This window comes from Muscardinus avellanarius, assembly GCF_963383645.1.
Source record: "Muscardinus avellanarius genome assembly, chromosome: X".
In the NCBI taxonomy this organism is placed as follows: domain Eukaryota; kingdom Metazoa; phylum Chordata; class Mammalia; order Rodentia; family Gliridae; genus Muscardinus; species Muscardinus avellanarius.
In genome coordinates this window covers 12,294,487-12,311,848 of record NC_137792.1, presented here as the reverse complement: position 1 = coordinate 12,311,848, position 17,362 = coordinate 12,294,487, and positions in this window count along the sequence as shown.

Sequence of the window (17,362 nt, the reverse complement as noted above, 5' to 3'; positions counted from 1 at the left end):
GTATTGTAAAGAAAATAAAAGACAGTCTTATGATAGTTATGGCAGCTAGGAGGGGAAGAACCTTTAGATAGGTAGTATGGGAATAGCTTCTCTGAGGAGGCCATTTTGGAGAAATCTTTTTTCATGTAAAGAAGCAAGCCACTGGCACAGGGCAATGGAAAGACCATTCAAGGCAGTACAGAGTCTTGGAGAGCTTGGGAAGTTGAAGGACTAGAGAAGGTGTATATTTATATATCAAAAGCAGAACAGACAGGAAGCTGGCCAGCAGGTGGCAAGAAGGGGTAGCTGTAAACAATGTGTCCCCCATAGATAAGAGTCTTGTACTGAACTAGATGTCCTCTACAATACCACCCAAAGAGATTTGGGCTTATTAACCAGTAACTTTGCAACCAAATAACCAAATGCATTTGAAAGCGAATTTGTCTCATGCTAAGAAAATACACCTAGAATTAAGCAACCCTGTCCTCACATGGCAAGTAAGCAGGTACCTATAAGCACTGACAGAACAGTAAGGCTTATCATTCATTTCATAAATCATTAGTATTGAATTTAAGAGCTGCCTGGGCCTTGAATGCTTCCTTTGTTGCCAAAATTATAATCTTCATCTCAACAGGCTTTTTCTTCTTCCCGAAGAGAGTACAAAACCAGTTGAATCATGAGTTTTGTTTTTGTTCCTGGCATTGTTTTTACACATACAAATAAGAGGACCATTTTGTCACTAAAAACTGCACAGAAATAAATTTGGTACATGACAAAATTTCTTTTATAAGAGCGCTTAAATGGTTTGAAATCATCATCAAACTCAGGATCTATGTGTGGAAGGAAACCATTTCTATAGAAAGTACAGCCTTATGAAAAACATCCTAATTAATTACCCTCTCAAAGAGAATTTTCCACATTAAATACAAGCAAGGATATAATGTGCTTCTATTTAGTTTTCTTCCTAGATGGAACCATCTGACCCATAATTAATAGGATCTTCATTTGGCTTTATTCTCCCAGTAGTAGAGAGTAATTTATCAATCCATTCTCTATAATCCAGTTCCCATTATTAAATCAGATACTTGACTATTATGAGTTACATACAATTTACTGGCATTAAAATTTCAAGTTACCACACACATATCTTAACCTTTAGAATCCTTCTACAATGTAGGAAATCCAGTTCCAATTTGATGTTCCTTCTAGCACTGCCAATCTTATTAAACTTTCTTTCCTAAGAGGGCCATGAGTTTCAGGTTGAAAAAAATCTGAGGGCCTTGAATTTCACACTGGACAAAAGAGTTAAAATGGGACAAAAGAAATTCAGAATTCATATTAATATTTTATTATTAAGATAAATTTTTGGTTAAAAGGATTTTGAAGGCATCCATATGAAAATGTAAAGATCAACTTTAAACTGGTTAGCATGGGGTAGGTATGTTCTCAATTCCAAATTAACTCAAAAAAGTTGGAGAGGAGCAACTTTAACATGGTTACAATGGGGTAATGAGTTCTGAATCCTCAATTCTAAATAACTGAATTTAAGATGAATTTATAACAGTTGGAGACCATCTAGATTTTGATATGTGGATATTCATCAGAAAATGTGGTCTAAATTACTGTCCAACAAGAAAACAACTTTAAGATGAAAAAGGATAAAAGGAACTAAAATCTAAGCCTATTGAAGAATGCCTACAGGCTTTAAGTGAATTAAAGACTATTGGCTAGGACACATTTCATGGCTGAAATGCTTTCAGACTTTCAAGATGAGATTGCTGGAACTTAGTAGTCCTGGGTCAGAGGAATAAGATGAGAAAATCTGCCAAGAGAAAATAGAATCCTATTTTTCAGAAGGGTCAAAATGATACAAGCCAGATGTGGTGGCACACATTTGTAATCCCAGTACTTGGGAGGCTGAGATAGGAGGATCACAGGTTTGTGGCCAGCCTCAGCTACTTAGTGAGGCACTCTGCCACTTAGTGAGAGACCCTTGTTTCAAAATAAAGAATAAAAAATAGGGCTGGGTAAGGTTTTGCTCGAAGATAGACTCCTCAGTAACAAAAAATTATATCTTATAAATTCTACATCTGAGAATTTCTTTTTTAGAGACATAGAGATTTATTTAGGAAAATAAGAAATATGCATTCAAGGAAGAAAGCAAGCCATCTCCAGAGTTAAAGACACTTGAGAATTTATAATTGAGCTATCAAACCACTCAATAAATATGTCTTGAGACTTAACCATATGCCAGATACCATCATCTCTGGGGACATAACAGTAAAAGAAATAAACAAGATTTCTTGTTTGACAGAGTTTAATCAAAGAATCACAATAAATGTAATATTTAAAATACTAGTACTGTGGCCGGGCGTGGTGGCACAAGCTTGTAATCCCCGTGCTTGGGAGGCAGAGACAGGAGGATCGCGCAGGTTCAAAGCCAGCCGTGCGCGCTGGCTTAGGAGACCCTGTTTCCAAATAAAAATATAAAATAGGTCTGGGAGTGTAGCCCAGAGGTTGAAGGGCTTCCAGGAACCCCAGTACCACCAAAAAAAAAAAAACAAATAAAATACTAGTACTGTGAAAGAGATATAAGATATAAGGTGCTGGGGTGGGGGGAGGGCTTGTGACAAGGGCTTTCTACCTAATTAAGGTGGGTTGGCTCTTCCAGAGAAAACAATGAATAAGTTGAGATCTGTAGGATAATTAGGCATAAATTTATGGAGGAGATGGAATGCTCTAAGAGAATGATTTACACAAAACCTCCCAAGTTAAGCAAGAACACTGTAGACACACAAGACTCTGAAGATGGTGGGTGTAGGGATTGGGGTAGTAAATAACCTAGTACAAGATGAGGCTAGAAAAAATGTTGGACTAATGTAATATAATCTTTACCAGGAAATATTAAAAAAAAAACACTGGAGGGTTCTGAACAAGAATAGGAGGGGTAAGTTTAGGGGTGGTGTGACAATTGGATGATCCATATTTTGAACAGATCATATAAACTAAAGAGCAGAGGATGTCTAAGGTCCTGAAGGGGCGATGTCAGTTTGGGAGAACAGCAGCAACCCAGGTGAGAAATAAGGGCAGCATTGACTAAATTGGTAGACACAAAGAAAAATGGCTTTCGGATATGTGTGGAAGGAAAATCAATACCACTGGTGATGGATGAGAGACCAGGAGTGAGGAAAAGAGGATTCAATGGTAACTTCTTGGTTTGGGACTTCAACTATGGGTACAGACATGGGAGTTGCTCTTTCTTAATGTGAGGAAGACTAGAAGAGCAGCAGATAAAGGAAAGGGAGGAAGTTTGGATTCCATTTTGGTCATGTTGCATTTGAGTTTAGACATTCACAAAATGGAAAAGGAGTAAAAATAAAAGAGAAACTAAATACTGAGGGAAATGATTTGTAAGTTGTATCACAAAGAGTTAATATCACAATAAAAAGTTCCTACAGTTCAAAAACAAGAACAAAAACCAAAAATTGTGTGGGGGGGTACTGGGGATGAGACCCAGAGACATTCCACCCTTTGAGCTCCATCTCCAGCCCTATTTTTTATTCTTTATTTTGAAACAGGATCTCACTAAGTTGCAGAGGGCCTCACTATGTAGCTGAGGCTGGCCGCAAACCCAGATCCTCCTGTCTCAGCCTCCCAAATGCTGAGATTACAAGCGTGTGCCACCACGCCTGGCTCGAAAAAAAAAAAAAAGCCAGTTTTAAAATGGGCAAAGCAAGACGGGTGTGGTGGCGCACGCTTGTAATCCCCGCACTTGGGAGGCAGAGACAGGAGGATCGCACAGGTTCAAAACCAGCCTCGCTGGCTTAAGAGACCCTGTTTCCAAATAAAAATATAAAATAGGTCTGGAGTATAGTCCGGACGTAGAAGGGTTTCCAGGAACCCCAGTACCACCAAAAAGTAAATAAATAAAAATAAAATAAAATAAAATAAAATGGGCAAAGCAACATGAACAAAAAGCTCACATGAAAGGAAGCATGAATGGTTCTTAAACATACAAAAAATAAAGACCCAACTTTATATATAATACAATTTGGAGAGTAAAACCACAAAAAGATAGGATTTTTCAGATAAGCCAAGACCAAAAAAAGATACTATGTTAATGAAACATGAGAGGATTAATCTTGTTCATATACAGCTAGTGGGAATGTGCATTGATAAAATTTTTGGAGGTCAATTTGACAGTATCTTTCAAAGTTAAAAGCAAACATATTTTAATGACAGCAATTACATATCCAGGAATCTATCCTCAGACACATAAAGGTTGTGCACATACATTATTCACTATCTCAATTTTTATGAAAACAAAGAATGGAAAGTGTCTAAATACATCATAGGAACCTTGTTAAATGAATTATAGTACATGCATTCAATTATTTTAAGTTAGAGACAGGTGAAATATATACATACTATCATACATTCAATTATTTTAAGTTAGAGGTTAAATATATACATACTCTAATATAGAATTTAACAAATTATGTTCTCACTGATTTCCAATAAATTCAAAGTATGCTTAAAACTATGTTCTAATTTAATACCACTTATATATTGAGATTCTACATAAGATTATATTGAAAAGGGCGTTATTGTTGATTTTAAAATGTTGAAAATCCACTAATTGAAAATATAAAACAACACAGTAGAGGGTATTGGTCCTGAACACATAACACAATTTCAAGCACTGTTGATCACATGAAAGAATTTTAAAAGGTATTTCCAGGCTAAATGGTGTTAATGCATTGACAATCTGACCATCATACCATGGTCCTTGTGGTTGTAGACTGAAAATTACATAGTAGATTCTGTAACCTAGGTTTCTCTAAGCCAAATTATCAGACTTATGGTTAACACTGACAGTCCTCCTCCCTTTTTTTATACTGGGATTGAACCCAGTGGCGTTCTATTTCTGAGCTACACTCCCAGTTCTTTGTGTTCTTTACTTTGAAACAGTGTCTCACTAAGTTGCTGAGGGTCTTGCTAAGTTGCCAAGGCTAGCCTTGAACCTGCAATCCTCCTTTTTCAGCCTCTCAAGTACTAGAATAAAGACATGTGTCCGTGCACAATTTCATTTCTAAACACTTGGTTGGAACCTTTCAAACTAAAAATAAGTGTAAACATCTTCAATTAATAAATGTTCATAAGAGACATATATGTATGTGTGTGTACATATACATACATATCCTATCCACCTCTCTGTTTTTGTGGTATTGGGGATTTAACTCAGAGGCATTCTACCTCTGAGCTAAACCCCCAGACCTCTTTTATTTTTTTTTATTTTGAAACAGGGCCTCACTAAATTGTAGAGGGCCTCACCAAATTACTGAGGCTGTCTGTGAGCTTGCAATCCTCCTATCTCAGCCTCTCAAGTACTGGGATTATAGGCATGCACCACCATACACAGTGTCTCTTTTCATTATGGTTCTAAATCATTTACCAAGACAAGTTTCCAGAGCAAATGAGTAGAATCCTTTTAGAACAAGGGAAGGAATGGAGTGATTACTTTTCAGAATATTTCAAGAAAATAGCAAAATCAGAATAAATGGAACACTGCTGTCCAAACAGCTGGTGATTACGCTATTCCTGTGAGAGTCACTTATGTTAAAGAGAAAAAGCAAATAGTAATAATGACTAGACAGAAGCAACTTTGCAATGCATGGAGAGGAAGTCTGGGATATTTTCCAAATGGATTGGGAGGTTATTTTTATTTACAGAGATATTTGTGTCCTATTTAAAATACAGAAGAAACTGAAGAAAAAATCAAGAAAAAATATTATACTTCAGCTGACTGTGCTAACTGTGGAAGGGTAAGTAAAATTACTTAGAACAAAGAACAGTCAAAAATACAAGCAATTTCATCAAGACCATTAATTGATGAAAGCACTCAGCTCAATTCAAGAGATCTCAGCTCCTGCCAAATAAATAATAAAGATTTAATATTCTAAAAGAAAAGTTAGGGTTTGTCCCTCAAGGAGATTACAATTTCAAAACAAAATATGGCTACAAATAGTTATGAGTTCTCCCACGCACAAACTTAATTTGGAGCTGAGCTGTGTCTTGAAGCTTTGGTTTATTTCCTTTTGTAAACTAGATATACTGGTGACAACCTGATGGGGTTTTTCCCCCTGATAGCAAATATATGGCATCTTTTCAGATACCAATTATTTGATCCTTGGACACCAAATGGTGTCTTACAAGTCAATCCTTAGGTTTAAGGACTCAAACCCACAATACTAGCCCACTTAAGACACCAGTCACGGGTCCTTCATCCCCAGGCTACCTGTGCATCTGACTTGACTATGAAGTGAGGGTTTCCACAACTCTCTCCCCTCAGGTACGGTTATTCACTAGAATGACTCAAGAACCCAAGACACTCAACTTATTTTTACCAATGTTTTTATAAAACATACCACTCAGGAACAGCCAAACCAGGAGATTCACAGGACAAAAAATACAGGGTAGGAGATCACAAAGCATCTTTGCCTTGGCTGGGCATGCTACCCTCCCAGGACTTTCATGTAGTCACCAACCTAGAAGCTCCTGAGTACCGTCGTTTAAGACCATAGGTGTGACTGATGAAATCTTGGCCAATATTTAACTAAATCTCCTGCCCTCTTCTCTTCCCTGAAGGTCTCTTATTTAGACTGAGTAGAAAATTTCCCAGTGATGTTGTTCAACTTAATAACAGTGCCTTGCAAATAATGTAACTGCCAACAGAACTGGCAAGGCTAAAATATGGCTTGCAAAAATGCTAATGACAAGAATTTATTATTCCTTTTGGATCTTGACATAAATTGCTTATCTCTTTTGGGGAATCCCTTTAAGTGCAGGCTCATAATTAAGATTGTAAATCCCACTTTCTAGAGGTATTAGACTTCTTAGTTTTGTCATCTATTTTGTTACATTAGTGTTACCTAATTAGTAATAATGTTTGTTTTTATTATGTGGCTAGTATGCATCAGAGGCCTTATTTATATAACCTGGAATCCTCCCCCATTCGCTTATGAGTGGAGTGTATTGTTTCCTCTTAATGAGTGAGAAAATGGGTTTAAAGAGGTTAAAGGACTTGCTCATGGTTGCATAATTAGTGAACAATGACACCTAAATTTGTCAGTATCCTCAGAACAGAAAGAGGAGTCCAGATTGAAAAAGGGTCCGTGCCCAAAGCGGTGTACTGGAGTATTAGATTATTGAAAGAATTAGTTTCCAGCTTTCCAGCTTTTAAGGCAGACATATCAAAGTATAAAAAGTCACTTGTGATTTTTCATTATTAATAATATGTCATTATATATTAGCCCAACTAATTGAAAATAGCAGACAATATTTAAATTTGGACTGTGTGTGGGTTTCTTTAGAGTATTGAATCTTATTTCTATAATCAAGTAAAATGAGAGTTTTTTTTAAATGATCTCACATTGTGAAGCAGGCTCCAGGATCACCAGGAAGCTGTCTAGTGTTCTCACTGATTCTATTGTGAATCTCCTTCTCAGAAACTGATTAGGAGAACTGGACATAAGCTCTGTTTCCTCTTTGCTGTAACGAGTGTGCAGGGTTTATTCTAGCTTTCAGATTTTGTGATTCTCTGAACAAAAAGATGGTGGTTAGGATTTCAAAGGCCTTTACATGTTGCCTGTATGAAACTAAAAATACAAAAAAGTTAGTAATAGAACTGTAAAATAAAATGTAATATGATACTCTACAGCGAATAATAGACAATAACGTTTATGAGTTCATTCTGTCAGTTACTATTATAAATATGCATAGTCGACTCTTAATTACTTAGGATTTACTATAAAAGTTTATCCCAAGCTCATTTCTTTTATTTGCCTATCTTTGTTTTACAAATGTGAATCATTATTATTACATTTTTCTTCAGTTAAGGGGCAGAAAAGAATTGAAATGGAGATTGATTTAATGCCTCATAAAAGGATTTGATGAGAAGGATGCTGAAACTGACATCACCCCATATACATATTATTTTACAATATGTCTGTAGTTTAATCCATAAGTATAAGAAATCACTGAAAATTTCTAAAGAAAGTAGTGATATCGCTAAATCTGTAAACTGGAGAGCATTGCTGGAGATGGAAGATAGTTTGGAGGATGCAGAAACATGGAGAATGGCAAAACAATTAGGATATTATTGCAAAAGTCCTGGTGAGTAAGGGTATGAACCTTAATTAAGGTAATGGCAGCAGAGATGGAAATAGGATATTTTTCAGAGGAATAACACATCATAGCCCCATAATTTTTCAGTTATCATATAAGATTATAAACAATCAGGCACATTCACAATCACTAAACAAAAAGTCCCTTCTATCTCAATAATTTTGGTTTTAAACGTATTTAATGCTTTAAGCACACCTAAAACAGGAAGATCTCAGGTTCCAGACTACCCTTGGCAACTTAGTGAGTTCCTGTTTTAAAATAAAAAATTAGAAAAGGGTTGGGGGTATAGTTCAGTGGTAGAATGAACCTGGATTCAATTCCAAGTGCCAATATATTAATGAGTGACTAAGTGAATGAATATATATATATATATGTATATGTATATATATATATTATATTTATATATATATATAATAACTGCCTTACGTATTCTAGTAAATAGTCTTTAACTGTATGTATAAGGCACCAAAAAAAAATAAGTGCTCTATGTAGGTTTAATTTTTTTTCTTTCATGAAAATTTCTAGAAATACCTATCATAATTCAGTTATCTGATTTTAAAGAAAAAATTTAGTAAAATAATTAAGATTAATTTCCCATAAAATACTATGTATACATCCAAATAAGAAATCACAATTCCAGTCAATATGTAATCTATAGACACAGGAGCAAAGGCCAAGTAATATTTCAAAAATTAGAGAACAAATTTAATATGGAAGGATATTTCATTTCCAATTTTATCCAGATTATTCCAGATGAAGGTACTGAACATAAGAACGACATATTATTTAATCTGATAAATAATAAAATAATAAAGGAAAGCAACTCATCTCTCAGTTTGTATCATCACCTTTTCTGCCTTACCAAATAACAGAAATTATATTTCTTAAACTGCCTAATGCATATTATGATTTATAGATTTGTAAAATATTACTGTATGCTCCTTAGTAATATTAACATTTTATTTTAGGCTTACAACCAACCCTACACTAAGACTTCTGGAATTTTTCAAAACTTTTACTCTTTCAAAAGTTACAAAAATTAAAGAACATCTTGAAAAGGCAGGAGAAAGCATAACATTTCAGAAAATCTTTATCTAGACAAGATGCCAATCATTTCTGTCCTAGCCATACTTAGAAAAACGATTCCACCCATGGTCACTGATGCCAGTCCTTCATGCACTCTTGGCCATAACTTACCAAAGAAAAGAGAAATGCCTGGCCAAACCTGGACATATTATACTCTCCTCCCTGGGAGATGGAAATTCAGACTGAGAGATCAAGACAGTAATTAGTTATAATAAGAACTTATTAGGAGGTCCTCTAGACTCAGGGACTTAGGCTGCTATTTTGAGGCAGAGATAACATACTACCTGTAACTGGATTAGTGAGAAATTTGGGAATGACTGGAAGAGCAGCAATTCTCAGAGAAAAGCAACTGCCTGATTCTTTTCTGCCACTGATTGCAGGAGATATCCTGAGTTCTTATAATAAAACCTCATTTGACTTATATTTTGTTGACTAAGTTTCTATTCTTTAAGACAATGACAAATCATAATAGGGAATATATCACACATAGATGCATGTTAGGTAATCAGTATAGCTGTACTAACAGAGAGACCCCAAATAATAGTAGAATAAATAAAAGTTTATTTCTCATAAAAAGATGGGTAAGTGGTTCCAGAGTTTCCTATCTCATAGACCAAATAACTCAACTGCATTTAACTCATTTGGCCTGCATCCCAGCCACAGAAAGGGAAAGGTATGCAGGAAGAGCAAAACTTCTTTCTTTTTAATGGAAAAAGCAGAAAATGTACCAAACATTTCCATTCATAACCTACTGACCAAGACCTAATAATCCTGTATCCACAACTGGCTGGAAAGGAGACTAGGAAATATAATCTTGACTGGAATGGCAGGGGCCTACTTTAAAACAGTCAATTACTATACTAAAAGTGAAGAGATACTAGAAGCCCACTTAGAATATACAGAATATTCTAAAACTCTGGAGAGGCACATGTAACTTCCAGAATGCTTCAGTCAGTTTAACTGAATGTTCTTAAAAGAAATTAGAAGTCAGCTGTGGTGGCATATGCCTGTAATACCAATAAATGGGAGGCTGGGACAGAACAATCACACATTCCAGGACAGTCTCAGCAACTAAGTGAGACCCTTAGCAACTTAGCAAGACCTTGTTTCAAAATAAAAAATAAAACATAGGGCTAGGGGCTTATCTCGGAGGTATAATGTCCCTGGGTTGCAACCCCAGACCTAAAACAAAATAAAAGAGTTTGGTGATATAGCTCACAGATAAAATGTCCATGGATTCAATACAAGGAATAAAGAAACAAGGGAAGGATTAGAAGACAGTCTTCAATCCTTGAGAGGAAAAAGAAATAAATGGGAAATAGACAAATGAACTTTCATTATGGACTACAGGAAAGAGATAAATGAAAACTATTTTCAGCCCTTCCTTTCTATATTTTATCTTGCCCTTACTCCCCTTCCTGATCACATCATACATTTTTTGATGTGTCTTGTCCTGGGGATAGAACCCAGACATGTTCTACCTCCAAGCTATGACCCCATCCTTATTTCACTTTTTATTTTGAAACAGGGTTTCACTAAGTTGCTGAGGGCCTTGCTAAGTTTCTTAGGGTGGTCTTGCAAGTACTGGGATTATAGGGGTGTGCCACTATATTCAGCAAAATTATAATATTTAAAAATAAAAACTTAGCAGCCATGTATATTTTACCTGTATTGTAGAAAAAGAAAGGCAGACCCAGAACACAAACCATGTTGGGAGAATCTAAGATTAGGAAACCACTTGATTTTTCTGGCTGATATATCAATATAGCTGACAAAAACTTGAGGTTCTATATTAAAAAGGGCCTAGAGAGATTTTCTCAAACTAAAATTTCTTGCAAAAGGTCATCTCCTTTCATTCACCATCGCTAAATTATTCACATTTCAGAAGGACAGCACGAAGTCTTTACACACTTGGTTATTTTTAGCCCTGAATCAACCACAGACTATGTAAAGTGCCTCATATTTAAATTTTGTACCAGGTTTCCACTACAAAATTGAAATGAGGTTATCTGACTTGTGATTTTTCACAGTCATTTTAAAATTGTAACAACAATGACAAGACAAGAATTAGTAAATAAGATATTGACTATATAGTAAAGCATATCAGGAAAAGGCAATGATGACAGAAAAGAGTTAACCAAAATACAATATTTTGTTTATTTATGTAAGTATGGGGGGACTGAACCCTGTGGGGGGTTCTACCCCTGAAATATACCCCCAGGCCTTTTTATTTTGAAACAAGATCTCACTAAGTTACTAAGGGCCTAAGTTGCTGAGGCTAGCCTCAAACCTCTAATTCTCCTATTTCAGTCTCCCAATATTTGGATTACAGGCGTGTACTAACATGCCGGGTTAACATTTTAAATTCTCCACTGATAAGCCGGGCGTGGTGGTGCACACTTGTAATCCCAGCATTCGGGAGGCTGAGACCTGGAGGATCGCGGTTCGCGGACAGCCTCAGCTACTTAGTGAGGCCCTCTGCAACTCAGTGAGACCCGGTTTCAAAATAAAGAATAAAAAATAGGGCAGGGGGTGTAGCTCGGAGGTCAAATGCCCTTGGGTTCCATCCCCAGACCCGAAAAAAAATAATAATAAATAAATAAATAAATTCTCCACTGATAGAGGGAGCAAAGAGAAAGCTCCTCAAGAGTTATTTGCATGCATGTCACCATCACTATGAACTCCTTTATGAAGTGAAATTCTAATGCACCAATATATGCATAAAAACAATTTTGAAAGCTAAGAAGGTACATGATGTTACTTAATGTAATCTATTCACTAAGATTTAACTAATTAAATGTATATGTGAACTATTAGATAATTTCTCTAGTTATTAACTATTTGAAAGTTCTAAATGAATTGTTTTATTAAAAAATTAAAAATTAGAAGAGGCTTCCACAAAAAATAAGTCTCCACTAATAACAGAATATGAACATTTCCTCAGTAAATACCATAGGGAAATAGAACTTTTGAGGCCCAAAGTATAACTTTTCCATCATCTACTCTTGAGATGAGTCCAAAAGAGATTTTCAAAATGGGAAGCTCAGCCACATATGGTGGCCCACAACTGTAATCTCAGTACTCAGGATGCTGAAACAGGAGGATCACTGGTTCAAGGATAGCTTTAGCAACTTAGTGAGGCCATCCACAACTTAGTGAGACCCTGTTTCATAAACAAAAATAAAACAAAATAGGGCTGGGGCTGTAGCTCAAAGGTAGAATGCCCCTGGGTTCAATCCATAGTACCAAAAGGAAAGCTCAATGTACTAGACCATTACGCTGAGAACTTGGTCAAGCTAGGAACTGTTTCCCTAGAATTCTCTCCTTCATATGGTACATCAACTTAGAAATGGCATAGCTCTTGGATTACTTGATGGTTAGACAGAAGATAAATGCAAAGGTGTTTGGCAGTTACCAGCTCATCCTTTCTCCTCTTGTTTCCTCTATGTCCAGTCCTCCCTCCCCAGCATTTCCACTTTTGTGACCATACATAGTTGGCTTCCTTGAATTTTCCCTATAAACTCTGACTTAGCAACCTGTAACATGCTTTTGGAAGATCTATTAATGACTCTTCTTTCTCATCTTTCCTTTTCCATATATACCCATTCCTCCTGCAAATGTGCACAGTCTGATTACAGTAATAAATGATATCCCATTTTACACACACTGTTTCTCTAACTGAATCCTAGTATACCCTAAATTCAGCAGCTAATTTGTAATCTAGCAGCATTGATAGAATGGGTTTAATCTCTGAAAGCAATTTTCCTGTTACTACTAAGCTAATTTTTTCCAGAGACAACCAGTTCACTTCATCTATTATCTTCTTTTCTGTGTTAGGGGTGGAGGAGAGTGAGGGAACTACTGGGATTCTTCGGAGCTATACCGCCAACCCTCTTTATTTTTTGTTTTAAAACAGCGACTCAGTAGGTTGCTGAGACTCTTGCTAAGCTGCTGAAGCTGGACTCAACCTGTAATCCTTCCATCTCAGCCTCCTGAGTACAGGGATTATAAGAGTTATGCGACCACGTCCAGCTCCATTTACTTGTATATAAGAAATGAACTTTGTCCTGGCACAGTGGTACAGGCCTGTAGTCTTGGCTACACAGAAAACGAAGGCAGGAAGATCATGATTTCAATGAGACCTTATCTCAAATTTTAAAAAAGGATAGGTGTGGTAGTGCACACCTAAATTCCAGTAGTAGGAGGCTGAGACAGGAGGATCAGAGGTTCAAGACCCACCTAAGCAACTCAGTGAGACCCTTAGCAACTTAACAAGTCCTGTTTTAGAGATGGAGATGCAGCTGGCAGGTAGAATGCCCCTTAGTTCCATCTTCAGTACCCCCACAAAAAGGGATAGGGATGTAGCTTAGTGGTAGAGTACTGCTAAATTGGGTTAGATTCTCAGTGCTACACACAAAAATTGAGAAAGAAATGTACTCTGCTTTCTATCATTTAAGTCCTAAAATCTGCTCTATTACTTGGTCTTTAATCATCTTCCTATATATGTCATATAAAAATTAAACTTAAGAGTATTTGAGTTGTTTTAACAAGAATAATATGCTAATATTTCAGTTTTTTAAGTAGCATTTTAATCAATTTGTCATTTCAGGACTTGCTAAAAGACAAATTGACTAAATATTAGTAATTTTAAAGAAATCTCTGAATTGAGCCTATGAATTCTAATTATAAAATTATGGCCTGGCATGGTAGTACATTCCTGTAATTCCAGTACTTGGGAGGCTAAGACAGGAGGATCCAAGGTTCCAGGACAGTATGCAATAATTTATTGAGACCCTGTTTCAAAATAAAAAGTAAAAAAGAATGAGGTAGCTGGACTTAGTGGCATACACTTTTTTTTGCAGTGGCATATACTTTTAATACCAGTGCTCAGGAGGCTGAGAGGAGGATCACATGTTCCAGATCAGCTTAGCAACTTAGAAAGGCCCTCATCAACCTAAGGAGATCCTGTTTTAAAATAAAAGTAAAATTGGGCTGGACCCTAGCTCAGAGAAAGAACAGCCTGGATTTAAGTTTCAGTATCACAAAAAAAGTTTTGAATGTATCTCAGTGGTAGAATGTCCATGGGTTCAATCTCCAGTATCATATAAAAAGAATGAAATACTAACTCAGCATTTAAATCTTGAACTGACACTGAAAGGTCTAATTCATTGATTATTTTTTTCTTTAAGTCACATTTTCTAAAGATTCCTCAGGTACCATACGAATTATAAAAACCTAAAACACTTTCACATAATTCTTATTAATTATTAACTATTTCTTTCATGACTGTGACATTAGATATTCTAAAGTTAGCCTCCCACATTCCAGGGCATAAAAAATATCTCAAAAAGGAAAGGAAAGCTGGGTGTGGTACCTCAAGCCTGTAATCCCAGTACGTGGGAGGCTAAGACAGGAGCATTGCAGGTTCAAGACAATTCAGCAATTTAGTGAGACACACAGCAACTTAGGGAGACCCTACTTCAAAATAAGAATAAAAATAAAAATAAATAAAAATGACTGGGGATGTTTCTGGGAGGTAAAATGTCCCTGGGATTTATCTTCAGTACCAAAACAACAACAACAAAAAAAACATAAAAGACATTTTCCATGAGTAAGAAACATAATTAAATATCAGATTCAGGTACTAATGCCTAAAACACTAAATTCTGACTGAGAATTTCTTTTGATTTGTTTTGGTTTTAGATTTGGTACTGAGGTTTGAACCCAAGGGTATTCTACCTCCAAACTGTACTCCAATCCTTTTTTATTTTGAAACAGCAACTTGATTAGTTGCTGAAGCTAGCCTCAAACTTGTGATTCTCCTTCTCAGCCTTTCAAGTACCAGATTACAAGCATGAACCACCGTACCTGACTTGAGAAAGTGTATTATATATAAAAACCTCACCCTATAAGGAGCTAAAATATATTTTGGCAGTGGGGAGGAGGTAAGGAGCTATTCATGCTAACAAATGAACTCTCATTTTAAAAAGATTACACTTCACATTTTATTTGAAAGAAAGATTCCTAAAGTGTATTTGAGTTATTCCACCTAGAAAAACTCTGGAAACAAACCATTTTACAAGAGGGTGCTATTCTGTAAAAACATGTATAAATAAGCCAGCACTCATGCTTACTAAAGGCCCACCACTGGATACCTAGCCACAATATGGTAGAGAATTTATATTTGGGGTGGGAAGAATTTCTTCAGTTCCCTGCATAAATTCCCAACTCATGAAAGGCACATACAACTAATAAAGTGATTCAGTAAAACACCATAGGGAAAAATACCACTTTATGAAGGTTTGTACAGAATATTTTGGTTTACATTTACTATGAAGAAAAATCTTACAATACCAGCACATTCTGAAAAAATTACAAAACATTATGAGTTAATTAACTTAAGGTCACAATTTTTTTAACTTAAGTCAGTCATATCCCATTCATTTGTTGACTATAATTACAGCTGTAACTATTTTCTTCAAACTGGAAAACTGTACTTGAATTCAAATATATCATATTTTAAAATTAGAATAAGGTTTTCCTGTAAATTTGATATTTACAATTTTTTTAGCCAGGTATGTTGGCTCCCAATATTTGGGAGGCTGAGACAGGAGGATCACAGGTTTGAGGCCAACCTCAGCATTTAAGTGAAGCTCTCAACAACTTAATGAGACTGTTTTAAAACAAAAGATAAAGGGTGGGGTGTATCTCAGAGGTAGAATGCTTTTGGGTTCAATCCTCAGTACCACAAAAATAAGTAAAAGTAATTTTTTTGGTGGTACTGGGGTTCCTGGAAGCCCTTCTACCTCCGGGCTACACTCCCAGACCTATTTTTACATTTTTATTTGGAAACAGGGTCTCCTAAGCCAGCGCGTGCGGCTGGCTTCGAACCTGCGCGATCCTCCTGTCTCTGCCTCCCTAGCGCGGGGATTACGAGCGTGTGCCACCACGCCCGGCAAAAGTAATTTTTTTTATCTACAATATGATGAAAGGATTTAAAACAAGTCTAGTGGAAATTAAAGTAAATTTTAATCTAAGAGGAATGAAAATTATTTAACCAGCTAACTGATAAAGATACCAACATTTAAAAAATTCTGAACTCATTTGATTTTATCATGTTTAATAGTTTCTAAAAGTTTCCTAAAGCATTAACACCTACAAATGACATTAATCAAACACCTATCCCAGTACTTGGGAGGCAGAGACAGGAGGATCGCACATTCACAGCCAGCCTCAGCTACTTAGTGAGGCCCTCCGCAACTTAGCAAGATCTTGTTTCAAAATAAAGAATAAAAAATAGGGTTCGGGGTGTAGCCCAAGGTAGAATTCTCCTGAGTTCAATCCCTAGTACCATAAATAAATAAATAAATAAATAGTCGTGAAAGACAAAAATGGAATGGAAAGAAAAACTGAGTTTCTTTCCATAACTCAAATTTCAGTTCGCTTTTGCTTGCCTGCTCCTATGACTCCTGAAATAGTCATAGAGCCCTTGCTCATTAAAATTGCCTTTTGCTGGTCCATCTCTAGAACTCTATTATGTCAAAAGACCACAACTGAGATGGCCAGAGGCTTCCATGGAAATGAACCTACAGCAGTAGGCCCTTTAAGTCCCAACCTCTTTCCTGAGTACCTGTAGACTTCTTGACCGTGGCTGAAACAGACTCCTGGAGCTCACACAAGTATGCATGACATTGCCAAAGGACAGCCTATGACAATATTCTCTAATACCTCAGTTGCGACTTACTGAATTACTAGTCAACTTGGAATTTTCCTCTATAAAACACTACCTGCCACCTGCCTACACAGACACTCAGATATCATTTCTCTCCCCATGCAGTTTCCAGAGTCCTTCCTGCGGCATTATCCAAGCAAACTGATGTGTGCTGCAAACAGGAGACCTCCCTGGGCTATCTCCCGCGAAACACTGTTAAGAATAATGACTAAGAAACTGGGCATGGCGGTGCACATCTATAATCCCAGTACTTGGGAGGCTGAGGCAAAAGGATTTCAGGTTTAAGACCAACCTCAACAATTTAGCAATACCCTATTTCAAAACAAAAAGGGCTGAGGGTATAGCTCAGAGGTAGAACACCCCTGGGTTCAATCCCTA